Source organism: Erpetoichthys calabaricus, chromosome 2, assembly GCF_900747795.2.
Source record: "Erpetoichthys calabaricus chromosome 2, fErpCal1.3, whole genome shotgun sequence".
Lineage (NCBI taxonomy): Eukaryota > Metazoa > Chordata > Cladistia > Polypteriformes > Polypteridae > Erpetoichthys > Erpetoichthys calabaricus.
Window position 1 is genome coordinate 88,992,070 of NC_041395.2, and position 13,435 is coordinate 89,005,504.

At 41.1% G+C, this 13,435-nt stretch overlaps 1 protein-coding gene across 1 annotated transcript in view; it reads left to right on the forward strand.

Annotated features, from left to right (window-relative positions):
- The window catches only part of thbs3a (thrombospondin 3a), a 91,809-nt gene that overhangs the window by 66,212 nt on the left and 12,162 nt on the right, over positions 1-13,435 (forward strand).

The following is a 13,435-nucleotide window of genomic DNA, read 5'->3' on the forward strand; positions in this document are numbered from 1 at the left end:
CCCTAAGCTTTCCCAAGGCAAGTACTGATGAAACATGTTCAAACATTCTTTTAAATCACCACAAAAAAATCTGTCCGTGCATTTTTGAACAATCATGTTCCAGTTTAGCGTTAAGGGGGCACCACAGCTCATCTTGGCAGCACTGGTGCAAAACAGGGACCAACTCCGGATAGGGCATGAGTTTGTCACAGGCCACATTCACTTATTCATACTGGCCCAATATAAAGTCAGTTAATCTAAATTATGGGAGAACAATCTGTGCAGAAGAATAGAGAACTTCCAAACTCCAAACAGTTAGTGAATGGACCAGATTTCAAACCCAGTCTCTTGGAGCTGCAAAGTGGCAAGACTAACCAGAGCATCACTGTGCTGCTCTACCATAAAATAGCTCTTTTTAAATATTGGAAACACTTTTATGAAATGATTATTATTAACAGGCTTTACAAAACACTTAAGGTTACTTATTATTTGCAAAATTTCTTGTCCTCTTATGTCCTACCTTAAAGTAGAAAAGTAGAAAACAATTTTAAAAAGGCTTTTTTACTATAAGTCCTTTGATTGTTCTTATTTTTTGGCTAAATGTAACATTTATGTTAATCACATATACTTACTGAAGCAAGCAAAGTTTATGAATCCACGATTTAGTACTACCTTTGGTCTGCTGTTCTACAGTACAGATTTACCAAATGATACTGCCAAACTACAAATGAAAAAATAATTCCTGGTTTAGAAAATGACTGAATGAATCAATCAATCCTGTACATGTCCTGATGAAGACATTTACGTTAACTCGCAGCATTCAAACTTGCTTATCAATTTATAAAACAGCTGACAGAAAATGCTATATATAGTTTATTTTTAGTGTATGGCCTTCAATACTCATGCTTATGTTATATGCTTCTGAACCAATTTTGAATGGAATATTCACTTTAAGACCACTTGCTGTAACAACGGTAGTCCATCCATCCAGTTTCCAACCCGCTATAGTCCTAACTACAGGGTCACGGGGGTCTGCTGGAGCCAATCCCAGCCAACACAGGGCACAAGGCAGGAACCAATCCCGGGCAGGGTGCCAACCCACTGCAGGACACACACAAACACACCCGCACACCAAGCACACACTAGGGGCCAATTTAGAATCGCCAGTCCACCTAACCTGCATGTCTTTGGACTGTGGGAAGAAACCGGAGCGCCCGGAGGAAACCCACGCAGACACGGGGAGAACATGCAAACTCCACGCAGGGAGGACCCGGGAAGCGAACCCAGGTCCCCAGAAACAACGGTAGTTTAACTTAGAAATTAATATCCCAATAACAATAATAAAAGTAACAAGAGTTCCACATCTCTTTTACAGTGACCACACACTCTCTTAATCCACCTTTGTCATGAGTAGAAGTTGGAACAGAACTTGCTGCCTTTGTACTGGTTAGTGTTCTGGTGTTTTTGTGGGTGTTGCTCGTTTGGAGCAAGTTGACACCCTAGCTAGCTACTTGGCAAGATCTTCTTTATCAGCTCTTCTGCAGTTCGTTTCAGCAGATTAGCCAGTATTGGTCAGATGTTTTCACTTTATGCCCATGTTTGCTTAAAACGCAGTCTTCAGACACAGTGTTAATTTACATGACTTCAGCCAAGTCAGAAGCTGTCATGGTACACTCAATGTGACCATCAGTCATGTGGTTTGACATCCCCAGTGACTCATTCAGACTGGTTTGAAACTCACACCGGTATAAATCAAATGGGTTTGTTTTTGTCCTGTGTGTGAGAGTTGACAACCAATGAGCAGTCTCCCTAAAGTATAATGTATAAAATGCAGCCACAATTAATAAGAAACACAGGTATTTTGGACTGCACAAACAGAACAGAGGCTTATCTATCTGATGTGTCATGTTTCATCATCCCAAAACAGAATAGAAAAAAAGGTCTGAGATTGTATTTGAACTTGCCATACCTTCATACAGGCACCGGCGCTTAAGGCAGCATGTTAATTGGCTGCCCGCACATGGCGAGTTCCTGAGACTTTAAAAGTGGTGGTAAGCCAAATTCTGTTAATCTGTTAATGTAAGATTGTTTTTCAGCAAATCTAAGACAAGATTTATATGTTAGCAATTTAGGGGAAATTGAGGTGCCAATGACTAGCAGTAGTATGAGGTAATTCAATAAAGAAGATGGAACTCCTTTGCATCCCCTGTTGTTGCCTACATTATTGAATACAAATACTGTTATAGCATCACTCTCTTTTAACATTTTTTGGTACCTAGGACATAACACTACTTCTTTAAGGACAGTGCCAAGAGACCATTGCAATTACCATACTGCCTGCTTTTTAGCATCATGTTAGACTGGGACATATAAAGAGAGAGTACTTTCTTCATATTTCCTCTGTGTGCAGAATCTCTCCAGCTGCCAGTGTGTCTCTGTGCCCTAATTAGTCTCATGCTGGACCTTTGTCTGCCTTGTGCAGTTCCCATGAACCCTGATGTTTGTTAACCTTGCTTTCTCACTTTTATTAATACATTCATTTTATCTACACTATATTTCTGTAAACATTTTTTTAGTCACTGTTAAGCCACGCAAAGGGAACAATAACATTTAAATGGTGATGTGTACTCATCTAGCTGCCAAGGGATGAAAACTCCAGTCTACACAGATCCCAGAAAATAGAAGTCTGTGGATGCCATAGTCATAGGAAGGGGCAAGTCAAAGTCTATTTCACCTAAGCCAACCATCACTTAGGAGAGAAACTTGGTAAAAAGTAAAATCTATTTATGGTTTTATGCATACATAAATATACAGTGTGGGGCACAGGCCAGACACAGACATCGTTTTGTCACCCAACACACGTTTATTTACAGACTATATACAAGTATGACACACACAAACCCAGTGCCGCAGCGCCAATCACCCCAAAGTCCACACCCTCTACACAATGCCTTTCTTCAGGTCCTGACCACCTCCACTCCTCTCCTCCGAGCTCCGTCCTCTTCCACCCTACTCCAGCCCTCGAATGGAGGGAGGCGGCACCTTTTATAGCCACCCGGATGTGCTCCAGGTGCCTCCCGACAATCTTCCGCCAGCACTCCCCAGTGTGGCGGAAGTGTCGGCTACGTACCCAGAAGCACTCTGGGTGTCCCCGATCCTCTTCCTCTCAGCACTTCCGGGTGTGGCGGAAGTGCTGAGGTCCAGGGCTCCCAAGGCATCGGGGCACCCCCTGGTGGTGACCACGGGCCCCTACAGGGCTGAGCTTCCCCAAAGCAATCAGGCAGTCGCCCCCTCGTGGTCTGGAGGAGGCGCAAGCCCTCCTCCAGTCCTCCTGGGCGTCCCGGCTGGGTACCACCCCCAGCCACATGCCACAACAGCTTCATAAGATTTTTGCGTTACCAACAATTTCCTAAACAGAAGTTGCAAAGCGAAGCGAACGTAGAGGCTTGTGGTTTTTAGAATTCATAAACAGTGTCCTATATGAAATTTTATGCATATTTTTTGTCTTATACATCCATCCATCCATTATCCAACCCGCTATATCCTAACTATAGGGTCACGGGGGTCTACTGGAGCCAATCCCAGCCAACACAGGGCGCAAGGCAGGAAACAAACCCTGGGCAGGGCACCACCGCAGGGCGCGCACACACACACACCCACACACCAAGCACACACTAGGGTCAATTTAGGATCGCCAATGCACCTAACCAGCATGTCTTTGTACTGTGGGAGGAAACCCACGCAGACACGGGGAGAACATGCAAACTCCATGCAGGGTGGACCCGGGAAGCAAACCTGGGTCTCCTAACTGCGAGGCAGCAGCGCTACCCACTGCGCCACCATGCCGCCCTTGTCTTATACATTATTTACTAAAAGATGTGTTTAAGAGCTGTGACCACCAGGGGTTGTAGTAGCGCTCCAAATCCCCCAGACACCACACAACACAGTCTTGGGTACAAACATGAGATCTTCTTTATTTTTTTTATCTTCCCCCAGTCTCCAAATTCTCTTCTGCAATAATACAATAATAATAGATCTCTTCCTTCCTTCCACACTTCCCTTGAAGCTTCACCCACACTCCTCCCGACTTTGACTGCCCTTACAAAAACTCAGCTTCTTTTATAAAAGAGACAGGAGTACTTCAGCCTCCACAGCACTGCACACTGCAAGCACTTCAGGTTTAGGCTTTAGTCTATAAAAAGGGCATAATGATCCCCTGCAGCTCCCCTGGTAGAACCAAAGATCTCCAACAGGGCTGTCTCATGGGACTGCAATTCCCAGCCTGCACTGCGGATATTCCTATGGGTGTCCCACCAATGGGACTCTGCCACCATGTGTGCAGGGGGAGAACATAACTTTGGACAGCAGACGGCTCTTGTCCCGCCACGGTGGTTTCCCTATTCTGGCTGTAAATCAACCTCCATCCTGGCTGGAACTCCTATCTGTCGAACCCGGAACTCACAGGGCGTTAAGGTAACACAGTGGGGAAGAGGCTGGGTTTGAATCCTGGCCTGATCTTGTCCCGTTAGTTCACAGATTCTCACCAAATGAAAGCATCTTTTCTGGAATTTTCTAAGAAGCTTTCTCACCACATTCTAAAGAGAAGCTGGTTAGGTTACTTGCAAGCTTTAAATTGTCTGAGTGTAAGTTAGTATGGGCATGCAATGAAGTTAATGATGTACTGGGTCCCCATTCACTGTTGGTTCATGTCTTGCACCCAATGCTTCTGTGATGGTTTTCAGCTCTCAACAACCCTGAACTGGAATAGGCAGATTAGCAAAAGAGACAGATGGATGGAAATGTGTTCAAATTTTCTTAGAATCACAAAGTAATAAAATGACCCAAGATAAAAAATATGGCTGAGTTTAAATGCAATTTATTTCACTAGCTGAGAGATTTCATCGTTTACATACAGTTACCAACTATGACTGTGGAATCTGCAATCAGGAATCAGAAGTACTTTTTTCTGTACATTATCCCAGATGTTCAGGTTTACGTGTTATATGCCTAAAGTATAATAAATCTGTGATTGAGATGACTTGCTGTACATCAGTTCAGTTTTTTTTCAGTTTTTCAGTCAATTCAGTTTTCATAGATGTCACTAATGACAAGCAGAAATTCTAGATTATTTCATGTTATGTATGAAACAATTTTAAAAGTGGATACTTCTCAATATAGTACTGGCATCTTGTATGTGTTTAGCCATGCCTAAATGTGACTAATGCATTTAGAGAAGGGAAGTAGAAAATAAACTCTATGCCAGATAGATTAATCTTCAAATAAAAGAGACCAAAACCACAAATTCTCTAAGGAAAGATTCAACAGATGTTATTCACTCAAAGGACAAGGATGTTCTAATCTAAACTATTTTAATAACAAAGATTCACCATGCATTTTAACTTTAGAAAAACTGTATAATAATACATAGTCACCCACAGACAGTAAATGTAAAGACTAGGGACTGATATACAACAAAAGAATAAATCCAGTTTTAAGCAGAACTCAAATTAAGAAACAATCTTTAAAACATGTCCTGTTTTTTCAATCACACACAAACTCTGCTGAGAGGTCATCTACTGTAGTTTAATATTATCCAAAGTGCTACATTAGATAACATACTTTCAGTTTTAATAGAAATACAGTTTAATGGTTTTCTGTTCTACATCCATACAAGGAGGGGAACAGTTCACACAGAAAAATAATAAACTAAAAAAAAACAAAAACAAAAACTACAAACTACACTTTCACTATCCATCAACAAACCCAACTTAAACAGATATATGCTCAATTTAAGTGTATTCACTGCACGTTATCGTGCAGTGTGCCGTTACTGGCTCTGTAATTATTAAGATGGAATACTGAACGCAGAGACAGTTAAAAAGGCACAATTCAATGTTTATGAAATAATAGATTTCAAACTCTTTTGGCAGCATGAATAAAACCAGTATTTCAATTAAATTCTGAAAAAGCTTACTAACTATGCTGGGACAAATTTACAACTGTATTAATGTATGAAGTTCAACAGGGCAGATTTAAAGTAATATTTTAGTCAGTGGAAGATGATTTCATATTAAACGTTTGAAGTAGGAAAGATCACTCCTGCAATTCATAATAAAATAAACATGCAAATAAAGAAAACCATTTAAAGGAAAAATTGCAACTTTATTCATGAGGCATAAGAACACAAGAAAGCTACAGTTAAATGAGAAATTAAAGTTAGTTGTTGAATGTTGATAACTGAGCAACAATCAATCAGTTAACTTAAGTTATTTACCATTGAAATTATTTAAATAATTACAACATACAAAACAGAAATGAAGTTAGCCAGTATACAATAGAAATGTTAACAGACAGCATAGTTTTTGGACAATTGATATTCTGGACAGTGTACCCAAGGGACAGAAAGTGGTGATTGGAGTGGATTTCAATGGACATGTTGGTGAAGGGAACAGAGGAGACGAGGAATGGGGTCAAGGAGAGGAGTGATAGAGAGGTCAGATAGTGGCTTTTGTGAAAAGGATGGACATGGCTGTGGTGAGTACGTGTTTTAAGAAGAGAGAGGAACATAGGGTGACGTAAAAGAGTGGATAAAGATGCACACAGGTAGATTATATCCTATGTAGGAGGGTCAAGCTGAAGGAGACTGAAGACTGCAAAGTGGTGGCAGGGGAAAGTTTTGTTAGGCAGCACAGGATGGTGGTTTGTAGGATGAAGTTGGAGATCAAGAAGAGGAGGAGAGTGAAAGCAGGGCCAAGGATCAAATGTTGGAAGTTGAAAAAGGTAGACTGCAAGGTTGAGTTAAGGGAGGAGGTAAGACAGCCACTGGGTTGCAGTGAAGAGTTAACAGACAGCTGGGCAACTACAGCAAAAGTAGCAAGGGTGGCAACAAGAAGGGTGCTTGGCGTGACATCTGGACAGAGGAAGGAGGAAAAGGAAACCTGGTGGTGGAAAGGGGAAGTACAGAAGAGTATACGGAGGAAGAGGATGGCGAAGAAGAAGTGGGATAGTCAGAGAGATGCAGAAAGTAGACAAGAGTACAAGGAGATATGGTGAAAGGTGAAGAGAAGGGTGGCGAAGGCTAAAGAGAAGGCATATGGTGAGTTAAATGAGAGTCTGGACACTAAGGAGGGAGAAAAGGACCTGTACCGATTGGCTAGACAGAGGAACTGAGCTGGGAGAGATGTGAAGCAGGTTAGGGTGATAAAGGATAAAGATGGAAATATACTCACATGCGAGGAGGATGTGTTGAGCAGATGGAAAGAATACTTTAGGAGAGGCTAATGAATGAAGAGAATGAGAGAGAGAGAAGGATGGATGATATGGAGATAGTACATCAAGAAGTGGAATAGATTAAAAAGGAGAAAGTAAGGACAGCTATGAAGAGCACCACAGATGCAGGTGTTGATGGAAAAGTATAGAGAAGTCTAGAAGAAGTTGCATTGTGTCTTTGTGGACCTGAAGAAAGCATATGTATGACAGGGTGCCTCGAGAGGAGTTGTGGTATTGTATGAGGAAGTCGGGAGTGGCAAAGAAATATGCAAGAGTTGTACAGGATATGTACGAGGGAAGTGTGATAGTGGTGAGGTCTGCGGTAGGAGTGATGGATGCATTCAGCATGGAGGTGGGATTACATCAGGGATCGGCTCTGAGCCCTTTCTTGTTTACAATGGTGATGGACAGGTTGGCAGACTAGATTAGACAGGAGTCATACTTGCTGATGACATTGTGATCAGTAACAAGACTAGGGAGAAGTTCGAGGAGACCCTGGAGAGGCAGAGATATGCTTTAGAGAGGAGAGGAATGAAGGTCAATAGGAACATGACAGAATACACGTGTGTAAATGACAGGGAGGTCAGTGGAATGGTGAGGATGCAGGACAGAAAGCTGGAGGTGGCAGAGTTAAAGATGGTAAGATTTGCATTGGGTGTGACGACGATGGACAGGATTAAAAATGAATACATTAGAGAGTCAACTCAGGTTGGACGGTTGGGAGACAAAGTCAGAGACAAGATTGAGTTGGTTTGGACATGTGGAGAGGAGAGATGCTGGGTATATTGGGAAAAGAATGTTAAGATGTGCCAGGCAAGAGGAAAAGAGGATGGCCCAAGAGATGGTTTATGGATGTGGTGAGAGAGGACATGCAGGTGATGGGTGTAACAGAGCAAGATGCAAAGGACAGGAAGATATGGAAAAAGATGATCCTCTGTGGGAACCCCTAATGGGAGCAGCCGACGGAAGATTTGATAAGGTTCCTAATGAAAAAAACGAATCATTAAACTACAAGATACTACAAAATTGGCATGCAAATCACTGCTTAAATTAAATGATGGGTTTATATACAGTAAAGAGAGGGTATCTTTCCAGATTAGCGGATATAAAACTGGGTTCTGGAAAGAGTAAGTCCAGGGCTGCTGTTCTTTTTAATTTCTAAAAATGTTTTTGATAAAAGCTGTTTACATATTTAGGTGACACTAAATTCCATGGGTTGGCATATGCATCATTATCAGAAAAATCCCTAGAAGTGAATTTACTTAAAATTAAAAAGTAGGGTAATTTGTGAGGACATTTTGTGAAGAGCATCGGGGGTCATGAGGTCGTTGGAAAGGGGTGTGTGGCACTCCTGATATCTTTGCAAAAGGACTAAGGTTCAACTTAAGAGTATTGGTGCTTCCTGTTTTGCTATATTGTTGTCAGACATGGACACTATCCAGTGACCGGAGATGAAGACTGGACTCCATTAGTACTGTGTCTCTTCAGAGAATCCTTGGGTACCGCTGGTTTGACTTTGTGTCCAATGAGCGGTTGCTCAAGGAGTACCAAATGAGGCACTTTGCCTGCATTTTGAGGAAGAATCAGTTACAGAACCACGGCCATGTGGCGTAATTCCCCACGGGTGATCTGGCCCGCAGGATCCTCATTGTTGAAGACCTGAGTAGCTGGACCAGACCAAGGGGACACCCACATAACACCTGACTGCGCCAAATAGATGGTCATTTCCTGATTATGAGACTGTACCTAGATCCCGAGCTGTTTTGTCATGGGCGCTGCAACATTCTGTATCACTGGATGCTTCCCAGCCTGACTTGACCTGTAGTTTGTGGCAAATTAATGGTAATAAAGCTGTGCCAGTAGGATTATAATTACATAATAAACATCACTAAAAGTACACTTTATCCAAAACATATATATGTTACGGCCAAAACCCAAAAATCAGCCAAAGCGGGAAGTGCCCGGCCAAATCGGAAAATGGCCAATTTTGCTGTAAATTGACCGGCCAATGTCCGATCTTTTCCTCGAATTTGGGATTTGGCCAGCCAACTTGTGAAATGGCATGAGGCAGTCAGCCAAAGTCAGAAAAAAAAGGCATGAGCAGTGATTTGTTGCGCACTTAGTAGTGCAATTGCATCGAGTGTAGCTTTGGCGGCTTGGTTGTCTCAAGTGGCATCCGCTTTCTGACAAGACCCGCCTTGAGCAGTTTCTCATGCAGAATGGAAAACTCACTTCTGAATCTGCATCTGAAAGTTTTTATGCATCTTTGCACAATTAGCGGACAGTCTTACATCAGCGCATCGGATTTTTGTCAGGGAGTTCTCACCACTTCGCAAAATGGCCAGCCAAAATAGCATATATGCTGGTCATTTCTAGTAATTCTGACTTTGGCCACACCTCGCGGCCGGCCAATTCGGGAACTGGCTGAACTTCGGGGTTTGGCCGTAATATATATGTTGCATAGTTTACTGTCAAATAATGCAGAGTACGCGACACGTGTTTCGCCCTTATTTGGGATCATCAGGCGTACACACTCTACTGCTCCCTTTGCGGGGATTGAACCTCGGACGTCAGCGTCAGAGACGAAGTCCCTTTACGCTGCGCCACGGTGTGTAGTTCGTTTATTTGACAGCCTGTAGATCAGAGTAATTACATTCATTGCATTCGAAGTCTGAGTCCTGACCTGATTGTATGGGTGGTTACCTACCAGGTAATGCATGACCCCGTGGCGGATGTTTGCCGAATGGCAGACCAACCACATGCATTACCTGGTAGGTAGTCAGGAGGAAGAAGGACAGAGCTCAGGGGGAGAGGAGTGGAGGCAGACCTAGAGAGAAAAGGCATTATTGAGAGGCCTGTTCTTTGGGGTGCAAGTGGGTTGTGTGGTGTGTTTCACTGTAAATATGAATAAACGTGTGCTGGTTTTGGAACCAATGGTGTCCACCTGTCAGTGTCAGGGCCATATCCCACACAGTATTTATATATATACCTGTATAAATCCTAGTGGAGTTGCTGCTGTCCACAAAGAAAAAGTACTGAAGTGATTCAAAAGGCGGAGGGGATACTCGGTTGTATAGCTTGCTGTACTTATGACAAATGAAGACAGACAAAGCTTAGCCTTTAAAGTACATTTGGTTGTTCACCTCTGGATTCCCATGTGAATTCTTTGACCTCCATATTAACAGGTGACATGGACCAAGTACTCGAGAGTTATTACAGAACAGGTCAGACTGAAGGCAATTGTTACCTTAAAATAATTTTTTCCTTCAGAACACAGGGACAAAGATGAAAGAGAAGTACAACTAAGTTTTACACAAAAGGTTCCACATCGAATTTTAGATGAATGGAATATTTTATCTTGACATGTCCTGCCAGATAGCACCTTGAGATCTCTGAAATCTTGACTCAGCTTTGCAACTTTCCAAAATAATGCTACATTAGATAGAATGTCCTGTTTTTATCTGAAATTTTCTCCTTATATTGTTATTCTATAAAAGGCACGGTAGTAACACATTTATGAATTTTCATTGCAAACAGCATACAAGACAGTTTCTACAGCAAAGAGCAACAAAGCAACACAAAATATCCAGACAGATTATGAGGTTATTCAACCAAACATAAATTACAGATCAATGCTGACAGTATGAGAATGGTTTTCAGATGTGCTGGCTTAAATTCACAGTATTACACCATTCACATTGAAGTTCAAGTTCAAAAGTTTGATTTGTTTGGTGTGGCTTGAACTTTATAAATTAAAAGAGTATCAAAGGCAGATCCAGCAAGAAAATTATTTAGAGTAATGGACATAAACAACAAATTTCTGAGTCCACTTTTATCATTATTGGGCCACAGAAAACATACCCATAATGATCAAGAAGCAAAAATGTAAATATTCATTAATTGTGATACCCCTATATATATACAGATGCAGGAAAAGTTTAACTGCACAAGGATTTTAGGTTAAAGATAGGCATTTAACTTGAAGTAACAAACCTCAAGCCACTATAGCATTCCTAGTGCCTATTTGATGACTATGAACTAGGGAAAAATAAAATAAACTAGAAATGACTGGCACATTCTAAACAATGTACTTGTTATTGGTTATTTAAAATACCTTTTGTTTGTGAGAGAGAAAGCCTGCCAAATTGCTTAAAAACCTTTCTACAGGCTCTCTTTAGCAGCACATCTATACTGTGTGCCACACATTTAAAAAATCAAAATCGACATAAGGGGTGGCACGGTGGCGCAGTGGGTAGCGCTGCTGCCTCGCAGTTGGGAGACCTGGGTTCACTTCCCGGGTCCTCCCTACGTGGAGTTTGCATGTTCTCCCCGTGCCTGCGTGGGTTTCCTCCCATAGTCCAAAGACATGCAGGTTAAGTGGATTGGCGATTCTAAATTGGCCCTAGTGTGGGTGTGTTTGTGTGTGCGTCCTGCAGTGGGTTGGCACCCTGCCCAGGATTGGTTCCTGCCTTGTGCCCTGTGTTGGCTGGGATTGGCTCCAGCAGACCCCCGTGACACTGTGTTCGGGTTGGAAGATGGATGGAAAATCGACATAAAATGTTCAGGCTGTGTTTATATTGGTCAAGTTCATGACACTAAAGATAGATTACGTACTGTACTAAATGGACATGTCCAGTCACCTTGCTTTCGGCCACCTTTCTTTTTCCTTTATTGTCCAAAACGTGTTAGATGAATTTAAAATAATCTAACATATGCTTTACATATTTTAACTTTTACCACACAGGTGCAAACACTTTCCTGAAAGTAGCCGTAAAAGAAAGGCAGAACATCATTAAAAGGCAGAAATATCATTAAATGCTTTTAGTTATTGTCCATCAGGCAAAATACATGGAAATTGTACTTAATTTTTTACCAAATATTCATGATCAAATTTTTTTCAATGTTAATTGGGTTCAGGTATCTCAGGATTGTAATAAGGGTTCCAAATTTGACACTGGTGCATTGAACTGGTCACAAGTTATGCATGTCACAGATAAGCATGTCTGAAATATTCAAATTGAGTGTAGAGTTGCCTAAACTATGTAAATCAGTTGAGAACCAAAGTCAGAATTTCAGTTTTAATTTTAATTTTCAGTATTCAATCCAACTCCATTTTATTTTAGAATTGCACTCTTCAGCTGGTACGAGCTCAGAGCACTGGCTATTTACAGGCATAATATAGTAACATAAATTTGGTTAAAGCATGCAAAATTTACAACACATACTGTAAATTAGGTTACATACTCCGTAAAAAGAGAACAATATCAAATTGATCAGCATATGTCATGAAATTGCAAGTTCATTAATATTATCATTGAGATTAGACCAGTTGGCAATGGAAAAATGGTAGACATAAATCCCATTTAATAGCATTTTTTGAGAAAACAAACATCCATTTGTCCAATGGTCAGTTTTAACAAAAAATGTCACAAAGTCTATCAGGAAGCACACTAGAGAGGTTATGCCTGTAACATGTACTTTAATAAAACAACTTCAAAAAAACACAAATTCTGACCAACTGCAATGTGTAATTGTAAACTGTACTAAAACAAATCTATCAGATTGGTTTGGAAATTATGAAAATGAAGGTAGTTATTTAACCAGGACAAACGATCACCTTATTATATATAGATGTAGTAATTTAAAATGTGCATCTAATGCACGTTGTGGTTCTCAGGCTACAGCAGACTGCACACAAAGAAAGCTGCGTCAATGGTCAGTTTTAACAAAAATGTCACAGTCAAACAAAATCTGTCAGGAAGTGACACTAGAGATGCTATAGGCTTTAGATTTTTTTACTACACTGTACTATTAGGAGCCATAGGTATTATTTACCTACACTATATATTAAGAATGGCACAATTTGAACAATGTTCTGGTTGCTTATAACTTCCAATAACACTAGAACAGAAATAAAGAAAGAACAAAAACTACCAAAGCATATGTACTGTATGCATACACAGGCTTCATTAGGCAGTAGGTTAGAAAGAACAGATCAGTCATTCTGACTGGGTTAGGCGTTAACACGAATCAATTTACCAATTATAAACCCTTTATATCATCCATTTAAGGGTAGGCAATGAAAAGGTTTACAGGGTCATTATTGTGAGGTGTACAGTGAAAATCTTACTTGTATAAGGTAATGCTGCACTCGAGTCCCAATCCAGGTGGTTTGTCGTGTGGTGGG